Source organism: Trachemys scripta, chromosome 4 (assembly GCF_013100865.1).
Source record: "Trachemys scripta elegans isolate TJP31775 chromosome 4, CAS_Tse_1.0, whole genome shotgun sequence".
Taxonomy (NCBI): Eukaryota; Metazoa; Chordata; order Testudines; family Emydidae; genus Trachemys; species Trachemys scripta.
Window position 1 is genome coordinate 18845072 of NC_048301.1, and position 9461 is coordinate 18854532.

Consider the following 9461-nt stretch of genomic DNA (forward strand, 5'->3'; position numbering starts at 1 on the left):
CCAGAAAGCTCAGTAGCAAACAGTTCATGGAGCATAGTTTGATAGGAAATGTTTTCAGTCCAAACATTTAGACCAGTTCTAATCACTAAAGCACCATAGCATTTATAAGCCATACTGTCCTTACAATAAGACTCCTTTATAGCACTCTGGCAATGTAAAGGAGCCTTAAAACTTTTATACTCCTGGGGGATTCACAAAGATAATGGGAACAATTCATTAAGCAGGGAGGCTGCTACATTCTGCTCTGCCTGAGGGGGCAGAGCCTGCCACACGCCTACCTCCTATGAAACAATCCAAATCCCTGCCCCTCCCATGCTGAGTGTGCCACAATAGCATGTGAGAGGGACAGAGAGTCCCTCACACAAGACTGCCCAGCCCTCCCCTGCCCCCTGGCGGTGACTTACATCTCTACTAGCTGCTCCAGGAGCCCAAACTGACCTGCCTGCGCTGCTGGGGAGGGGCGTGTGATCGCTCCTGAGGCTTCCCTTTGCTTCCCCTTCAGAAGGCATTTTTCTGTGGGGAAGCAAAGAAATCTGCGGGAGACATGAATTCTGCCCAAGCGCAATGACACACAATTCCCCCAGGAGTAAAAGTTAAGCATGTGCAGGATCAGGGCACTAGATATTTCAGACTTTTGTGCTCCCACCAGACTGAGGCCACTCCACACACAGCTAATTGTCAGCCAGGCCCCCTCTTCCATGGCCACTGCATCAGCTGCTGGGGAAGAGGCTGGCATGTGAGCTGCTATGATAGCTCTGTGCCACCTGAGATTCCTCTTATACTGGGCCGTTTGAAGTCTGGCTAGTGAAGGGGACAATATCACCCAACTTCCTTTGATCTGGTCCTTTGATGTTCTCTTTATTTCTTTAGACTATAGCTTTCTTACATACCTAATCCTGTCCAGTACCTGCAGAGCACACTTTCTAATCATGCTGTTCATACAAGCTCACAGTGTAGTCATGCATGGCATCAAGCATTCACTTACTGATTTTTGGATTAGCCCAATGAATGTTTCAAAGACCCACTTATTAAGGTCTACGTACTGTGGACTGACACAATGAGGCATCATATAAGCATGTAAGTGCCGTGTATTATCACTGGATTTCAGTCCATGTATGGTGTTTCAAAGATACTTGAGGTTGTATCAAAGCATTCGGAGATTCTGTGCCCCTAGAAACCCTATGAAACCTCACAGCAGAGCAGAAGGTGAAAAGGGGAAGGTGCAGTGATGAAGCATAGTCATTAAATTATAGTTCCTTTCTCCTGGTTTAATTTTTGTTCGCCTTATTCTTCTGAAAGTATTAAAAGTATTTAAAATACTCTGTGTGTGTATGTATATATATATATACACACACACACACACACAGAGTATTTTTCAAACAAAAAACAAAAGGTAGAGAAATGACCTTATTCCTCCTAAAAGAGGGGCTAGGATGGATGTGTGTGGTAAGGGACAATGACACATTTTTGAATGGCCTAGAATCATATGCCAAAAATCACAACTTGCTCCCTCCAAAATCATGACATTGGCTTAAAAATAATGAGCTTTGTTTTTTTTTTTCTTTTTTTAATATACATTTTGGATCTTTTTATTTTACTTCTGTTTTTTGGGCCTTCAGAGTGCACTCGAGTTACATTTTCAAATCTTTATTTCCAACCATAAAGGCTAAAAAGGAACTATTAGAAAAAAAAAGCCAAGATTCTCACCCAATCACATAACTCCAGGAGCTGGGGTTTTAAGAAAAACACAAAATGTTTCAAGTATTGGCAACACTGTGTGCTGCTGTGTTCCAGGGCTTGCAGCAATAGTGGTGGCTCTGTGCCACATTGCGCACCTTCAGCTAGCACAGGAGATGTTCAGACTTGACTGTGACAGACTGCTTCACTCTGTAGTGTGCTACCAGCAGATAGAGTCAAAGAATTTAAGGCCACTAGATCATTTAGTCTGACCCCCCGTGGGTATCACAGGCCACCAGCACCATGCACATCCACACACTACTAAACCCCACAGCCAAAATTAGATCAAAGTATTACAACCCACAGGAGACTAGACTGTTATGTATCACAGACAGAGAATAAGAGGGACCGAGATACACCAGTCTCCAAGGCCTCTGCAATGGGAGGGAATTGACTGAGAGAGATTCCCAGACAGCCCTGGCAAGAGGAATAGAGCAGTTTTCATCCTCCAAAGCTATTGTTTCAGACTGTCTGCAGACTCAGACATCACGTTATCAAGGTCACCTTCACAATCCCAGGGGCTAGAGACATAATTAAAAAGAGAAAGAGAGGGAGAGCTTGAAGCACAGTAATGCATGAAGGGGTGGATTGTGTTGCAAATCTCATGGCTTTGTTTATGACGGATAACGAAGCCTGTCACAAGGTGTCAGAGCGCTCATCATGGACGTAATATTATGCTGCTCACCACTGTATTCTCTAGTCATTCTCTGCGCTTCTTGCAAGACCCAAACATTGTAGATTGAGCTCAGGATGGAGCTAAGAGATTTAACTTGAATTTCTTTCCTTTTATTAGAAAATTAGTGTCACATTCACATGGGCTTCAAATACATTTTTTCCCCTACCTTTTAGAATTGCTGCATATGAATTCCAGAATTCCTTTTTCCAAGCACAAGATTTTCGCCTTATTGGCATGATTTTTCTAACTAGCTTCTTTTAAAGAAGGTGGATTTCTTTGAGTCTTATTTTCTTTCTTTCTAAGGTGCATTTGGCTTCCTTATCGTTTTTAGTTTAACTCGGGTGAAGGGTGAGCTTCTGCTTCCACATTTTAGCAGAGTTGGAGGTTGGGACTACTTAATTATTCAATAATCTAAATGAGATAGCAAAGGGTTTTTGTATTGATTCGCATATAAAAGTTATGAAACCCAGTATATGGGAACACAGAAAAATTAGTAGGGCATAAGAAGTGTGAGTGAATTACTGTTTTATTAAAGCTTTAAGATAACATACCAGAGCGTCTGAAAATAAAGGTCAAAAGAAAAAAAGAAAGGAAAATGTAAATGTATGCACATAAACGGACTAGGGAATGTGGCTTTACTAATAACTCCTGTGCATAAAAATTTATTTTTCAACACCGCAATCATTTCTTTTACCCTATTGGGTGTTTTAAATGTGCTCTTGTGTATATAATATTAATTTAGTCATAAAATAAAAGGCAGTAATTCAGACAGACCATGGGAGCTATTAAATTGAAAGTACCATGTGAAGTATTTGTGCTTATGGTGCCTTGCAGTTCTGGGTAAGATGCAAACAAAACACTTGTGACAAGATGAAAACGTTTGCCTTTAAAATACCTATATAAGTGTAGCTTTTTGCATCTGCAGCCCTGCATTTCTGTCTCAAGGTCTGATTGTGCCGCTGATTTTTTTGGGGGGAGGAGGCTGGGGGGGGATAAAATAATTTCCCTTTTAAAAACGTATCAATGAAATGAGGATTTATAAAATATGCAGGCTTTTAAAGGAGCTTCATATGCTCTGTTTACATTTGAACTAGCTAGTGTTGTGGGGAAGCTTCTTTTTATCCACGATCAAGTTCACTGCCTTAGAAAGTGAAAAGATGTTTTTGATTGTCATGCCCATTCATGAACACTGCACTGCACACTAACCAACAGCAAATGTGCCTCGCTTTGAAGCTAGTCAGCTGTGTAAAATATTCCCCCATAGCCTCCCTGCAAAGCTTCAAGCGAGAATTCCAGCCACCACACTGGCAAGTTCATAAATAATAATTAATCAACATTATTAGCCCTTAGTGTACTTTCCATGGAGCTGTACCCCTGCGGTAAGGTTGTGAGCACACAGTTGCTTTTTACAAGATGTCTCTAGGTGGACAGCTGGGCAACGCAAACACTCCCCATCCCACAGACATTGAGACCATATTCAGTCAACCTGCCCAGCTGAGAACATTTGGATCAATGCAATGGGTTAGTTTTTCTGGCCTGGTCCATCCCTTAATGATGCAAAGGGCACAGAATCTGGCCCTAATTCTGCTGCTGGTAACAGTCGTGGCATGGGGGAGTCCATGTGGGGAGGAAGAGGCTGGTGCAGCAGGCTCTTATGCCACTCTCTCCACAGCAATACATCCTGTGCATAGACTGGGCAAAATATACACGACTAGGTCAGTGCATGTATAGGACAGTCTGCATGTTTATGGTGTATGAGATGTAGCAACTATCACTTTTCTAGCTCTTTAGTGCCTTGGATGCTGCTTTTAAAATAACCATCTGGTATGGACTGAGGACAACCTTTAATTATTACCTTTCTCAGCCACTTCCTATCGCCAGCTGAGGCTCTTTAAAAGCACCTGGTGAGCTCAAGAGATTTTGCAAAGATCTTATATGCCAGATCCACAGTTAACACACAGCTGTGGCAATAACCCGGTAGCAACAGCTTGCCGGTTATTAACTCTGTCACTGCATTCAGCGGTGGGTACATTCAAACATCACAATGACCTTCAGGGGTTATCCATGCTCTGATGTGCGTCAGTAGAGGCCTTCAGGGTGCCCTCACAAAAGTGATATCCATGGGATCCTTATGCAGTGTATTATGTGCTACTTTCCATTCAAGGACTGCAAATTATGGGTTTGGAGCAGGAGGATGAATTTACAAGTCAACCACTTCTCGAGGCTGCACTGAAAGCAACAGAACCCTCTGTGTCACTTTCAGCGTAGGAAACTACATTCCAGCAGTCAAAGTAAGTTTCCTTGTCTAAATTCTGCCCTTGTTTAAACCCTGCCAACGTCAATGGCTGTGAAGGCTGATTTACACTTTCAAGCAAATACAGTTTGCTTTTACCTTTTGTCCTCTTTAGTCCTGGGCAGAATTGCCAGGAGGAGTTCTCCAGGAGTTCTGATAGTCCATTTGTATTTTTGCTGGGGCTTCCATGTGGTGAAACTTCTGAAGGGGGAAGATTCATTCCCTAGACCCTGAAGATTTTAATTTTAAAGTCACTCCAGCCTTGCTGATATGTGAATGGTACTTCACCATTGTCAAGGGCCCAGAGCCCATTGATTTCAATGGAAGTTAGAAGTCTAAATACCTTGGAGGATCTAGGCCTCTCCACCCTTGTGGGTGTATGGCAGACATTAGGCACCAGCCTCTAGGGTTAGTCTGAAGGATCACAGGAGTAGAAGTTTGCAGCTAAAAGGAACTGAACAGACTGGAGCATTCTGCTCAACAAATGACATGAAACAATAGATTGGGCTTTCCTGCTGCTAGGAGCTCCAGGAAGGCAGAACCATCCCAGAATAGCCTTAGGGGTTTGGCTCAAAGCAGTGACTAATTAGGGAGTACTCATTAGGCTGAAGTTTGGGAATCTGTATAATGGAAAGCTAAGTCTTTTCATGGATAAATTTTCAATCAGAAAAATGGGGCTAATGTGCTGAATGATAGTTTGCTCAGCTCTTCTGATGAAGTCAATAATCAGCATAGATTGAATCAAACCAGGGATGATGAAATGAGGACATGAGCTTGGCTTCTTTAGCCTAAAAATGAAGCTGTACGTGGAAAGGGTGGAAGTATCAGATCGCTATTATCCTGTACTGTTATCCTGACACCTTTCTCTTGTCTCAGCAATTCAACCTAATGCTCGGGCTGGCTGGATTTTTTTTTCCCTATAAAAGTCTGGACTTTTTGACAAAAAACAGATTTTTTTTTTAAATTCCCACTTTTGTCATTTTCTTTTTTTCACTTTTCAAAATGCAAATTAAAAAAAACAATCTGAGCTGTGGCTGAGAAAATGCGATCAGGCTTTTGGCGGCTGATGGCGTCTGTGCTAGGGGCCGACTCCATCGGGACCCGGAGGAGGTGAACAGTAGCAGCCCAGTTATAGGCCATATGGATCAGCTGGCAAAGGCAAAAGTCCCCACACTATCTAGAAATACATGTTAGTTATTTGATCATTTATTTTTGTTCTCAGTGTGTGAAAAGACGAACCCAGGTTGACAAACACCATTTTAACCACCTGCTCTCCAGCAAAACCGAAACGAAAAGTACTTCAGTCATTCTAATGTGGTCAAATGAAAGACTGGCCAAAAAGAGTGTGCTGTGAAAGCCAAGAAGTTTGGGCTTTCCACAATGGACTGAACTCCATGGCTTGGAACCATTGGCCTCCAGATGTGCTGCTTTCATTGTTCTAGTGACTAGCCTCAGGAGAAGCTTAGCTGATCTCAACCATTGCACCGGCTCATGCAGACAGAGAGGTTCTCTTATGCAGCCAACTCCTGAATCTTATAGGGCTTAGTAAAGCATCTTGAATAGCCCCCGGAAGCTGCTGCTTTCTATACATGCCTCAGCTGGAGGTGATCAAGGAGTGAATTGACGTCAGCAATCCTTGCTCTCTCACTAACGTAGCTGCCACCGCTCGGCGAGGTGGAGTAAGTATGCTGACAGGAGAGCTCCCTCCCATCGGCATAGAGCGTCTGTAGCGATTCTAGCATAGACCACAAGCTTTTTGTAAGGGAGAACCTCCTGTGATCTGTTGACGCAGTGCTGGCTGCCCCAGCTTCCAGAAAAGAAGGGGTTAAGGAGGAGGTGTGTGTGGACAGGAATACCATTCCTACTGTCTTGATAAGGCAGAAGCCCCTGAGATTCATCCAACAGATGACGAGAGAGGGGAAGTAGGTCAGAGCAGGGATCTAGCTGCTTAATCAGATGAACCTGGAAAATTTTGCAGAGGATGAGTCTGACCATTTAATCTTCGATATGCGGAGCAGTAGAGAGCAGTCATCGTCCTGAATACTGGAAGAAGGGGGCATTGGGTGAATTGGAGGTGTAAAAGTGAGATCATAGGATGAGAGTAGGGGGTAATAGGGCCTCACCTGGCCAAACTGCTAGGCAAGATTGCAAAGCAGCAGGGAGCCTCGTTTAATTACAGACTTGCTGGGTCAATTAGTAAAGCAAAAGCACTGGTCTGTCTAGCGTAATTGGCAGAGCTAGTGAAGAGGGCATCCAACACATCCACCCTAGAGTCTTCCCCCGGGGGCCAGGCAGGCCAAAGCAGGAAACTTAAAGGGAGAGGGTAGCTCATGGACTTCTGGCTTCCACACAGAAGGGTTGGTGCCATTCAAAGCATACATGCCACTTACCAAGCCACTGCAGTGAGGGCAGCCGTGTACTGTCCTTCACCGCAAGATTGGAGGGGAGAGATAGCTCTGTGGTTTGAGCATTAGCCTGCTAAACTCAGGGTAGAGAGTTCAATCCTTGAGGGGGCTGTTTAGGAATCTGGGGCAAAAATCTGTCAGGGACAGCACTTGGTCCTGCTGTGAAGGCAGGGAACTGGACTCAATATCTCTGGCAACAAGGACCCTGGCAAGACTCAACTGAAACTGGTAAATACATGCAGATAATTGCCAATTTCTTCTTCCATCCCCAAAGTGATTTTTTTCTCTCTCTTTCCAACATTAGTAATCAACACATAGAGAGGGAAAGTTAAAACATGCCTGAGGAGAGACTGGTGAACATCTTAGCTGTCCATTCTATCTGACTGTCATTAGGACCATATTATTTATTTACTCTCAGTAGCATCCACTATGTGCCAGGTGCTTTCCATACTCCGAGAGGCTCACAGTCTGAGGGTGGGCAAGTAGACAGAGAAAATGGGAACTGTCACAGTTTGAGGGTTAACTGCATCTTTGACACACACACACACCGGTCTTCCTTGAGGGCACCCACTTATGGTTTTAGGTTTCCCAGCTGTCCCCTCTCTTGGGGTGGAGACCTATATCTCTCTCCCTTCAGACTGGGTGACAAAAAATATGTCCAGGGGACTGCAGCTTTCCCTATTTTAATATGGGAAGGGGCAGCCACTCTGACCAGCGCTGTTGCTTTATTTGGGTGCCTGAAAAAATGATGGGCTGTTGAGATGTAGGCTAGTAATCTGACAGCAAAAAGAGCAGATCTATATCTCTGGATTGAAATGACAGTGGCAAATACAGTAAATCGGTGCTAATTCAAATGCAATCCTGTGTTGCTCTGCCACTTTCCATTCCTCACAGTGGTACGTGCCGCAAGTACGGTAGTGCCCATCTGATGCTTAGCAAGGGAGTGGTGAATTTTCAGTGTGGGTTTGGGAAGAACTTGGCTGTAAGATGTTTCCAATAGCCAGTTGGACCCAATGTTGATGGAATGCTCTTCCCCTGTGAAATAAGGAGGCATGTCAGTTTGTGCAAAGAAGCGACAATTGCACAGGTTAAAGGTTTTTGTCTGGGTAATTTTGCCAACTCTGTTGCCCTGTGGCCCTCTCTACATGGTGTTCAGATCCCGTGATGGGGACCGTAACCTCCAATCTTGGATAGTTTAGATAGAGTGTGGGGGCATGGGGACCCCTATGGTGTGGGAGTGTGGGGGGTTATATACGTAGCAGCTTGCAGATGTTATGTAACCACATCACACACTTTCCATCTCAAATATGCATAATCCATCACTTTTAAAGACATTTCCTCATATCGCTTAATATTAAATGTTCATTGTGTCAGTCGGCAGGAGGTTTCATAGGTCCTTTAGGCAACTCAAACAGTGATTAATCAAAAAAAGCTCCACCTTCTTTGTGCTGTTAATGTTGCTGTTAGGTTGGAGGCAGAATAATTGATGGCTTTTCCTGATCCTGTTAGCTAGGATGTCTGATTAATTTGGGCTCTGGGATTAAGTCAGCAAAAGAAATTTGACTTCCACAAGCGAGTGATATATATTTGCTCCAGTTCACTGTAGGGACAGAACAGTATCTTTTCTGCCAACATTTTTATTGTACCCTCAAATATAGCCAGAAGGTGGCATTACGGGCTAGTTTTATTACTATTTTGGACTGGTGATTGAATTGATTTTCAAGCAGAGTTACATAGCTGCTTCCTGCTCCTGACATGGAGAGAAAAGCAACAGCACATCAGATCTGAGAGCATGCACCCTGCTCCTGGGCAGAGATCGGCGTGAACAAGTGAGATCAGAAATGTGCCATTCTGCTCTAGGAGAATTCAGAAAAGAGAATATCGGTGGCTCTATTATAGAAGGTTTTGTTTTTCTGTTGTTTCACAACCCACTTAGATATATCGGTGCTATTTTGTACTGCTATTTGCTGCCATCAGTTTAAGTCTGGTCAGAATGTCCCACCGCTAAGGAGTAATCACTTCGGGGGGATAAATTCCCAGATGTCTTTTTTTTTTTTCTTTTTCTTTGAGAGCAAAGCCTCCAATTTTCTCTTTTCCCTATTCAAATCCCTTTCAACAAGCCCAGCTAACAGTCTCTTTGGGTATGTCTACATTGCAATTAAGAATCTGCGGCTGGCCTGTGCCAGCTGACTTGGGTTCGTGGAGCACAAGCTAAGGAGCTGTTTAATTGCAGTGTAGACGTTCAGGCTTGGGCTGCAGCCTGACCTCTGGGACCCTCCCACCTGCAGCCTGAGCCCGACCGTCTACACCACAATTAAGCAGCCCCTTAGCCCGAGCCCTATGAGCCTAA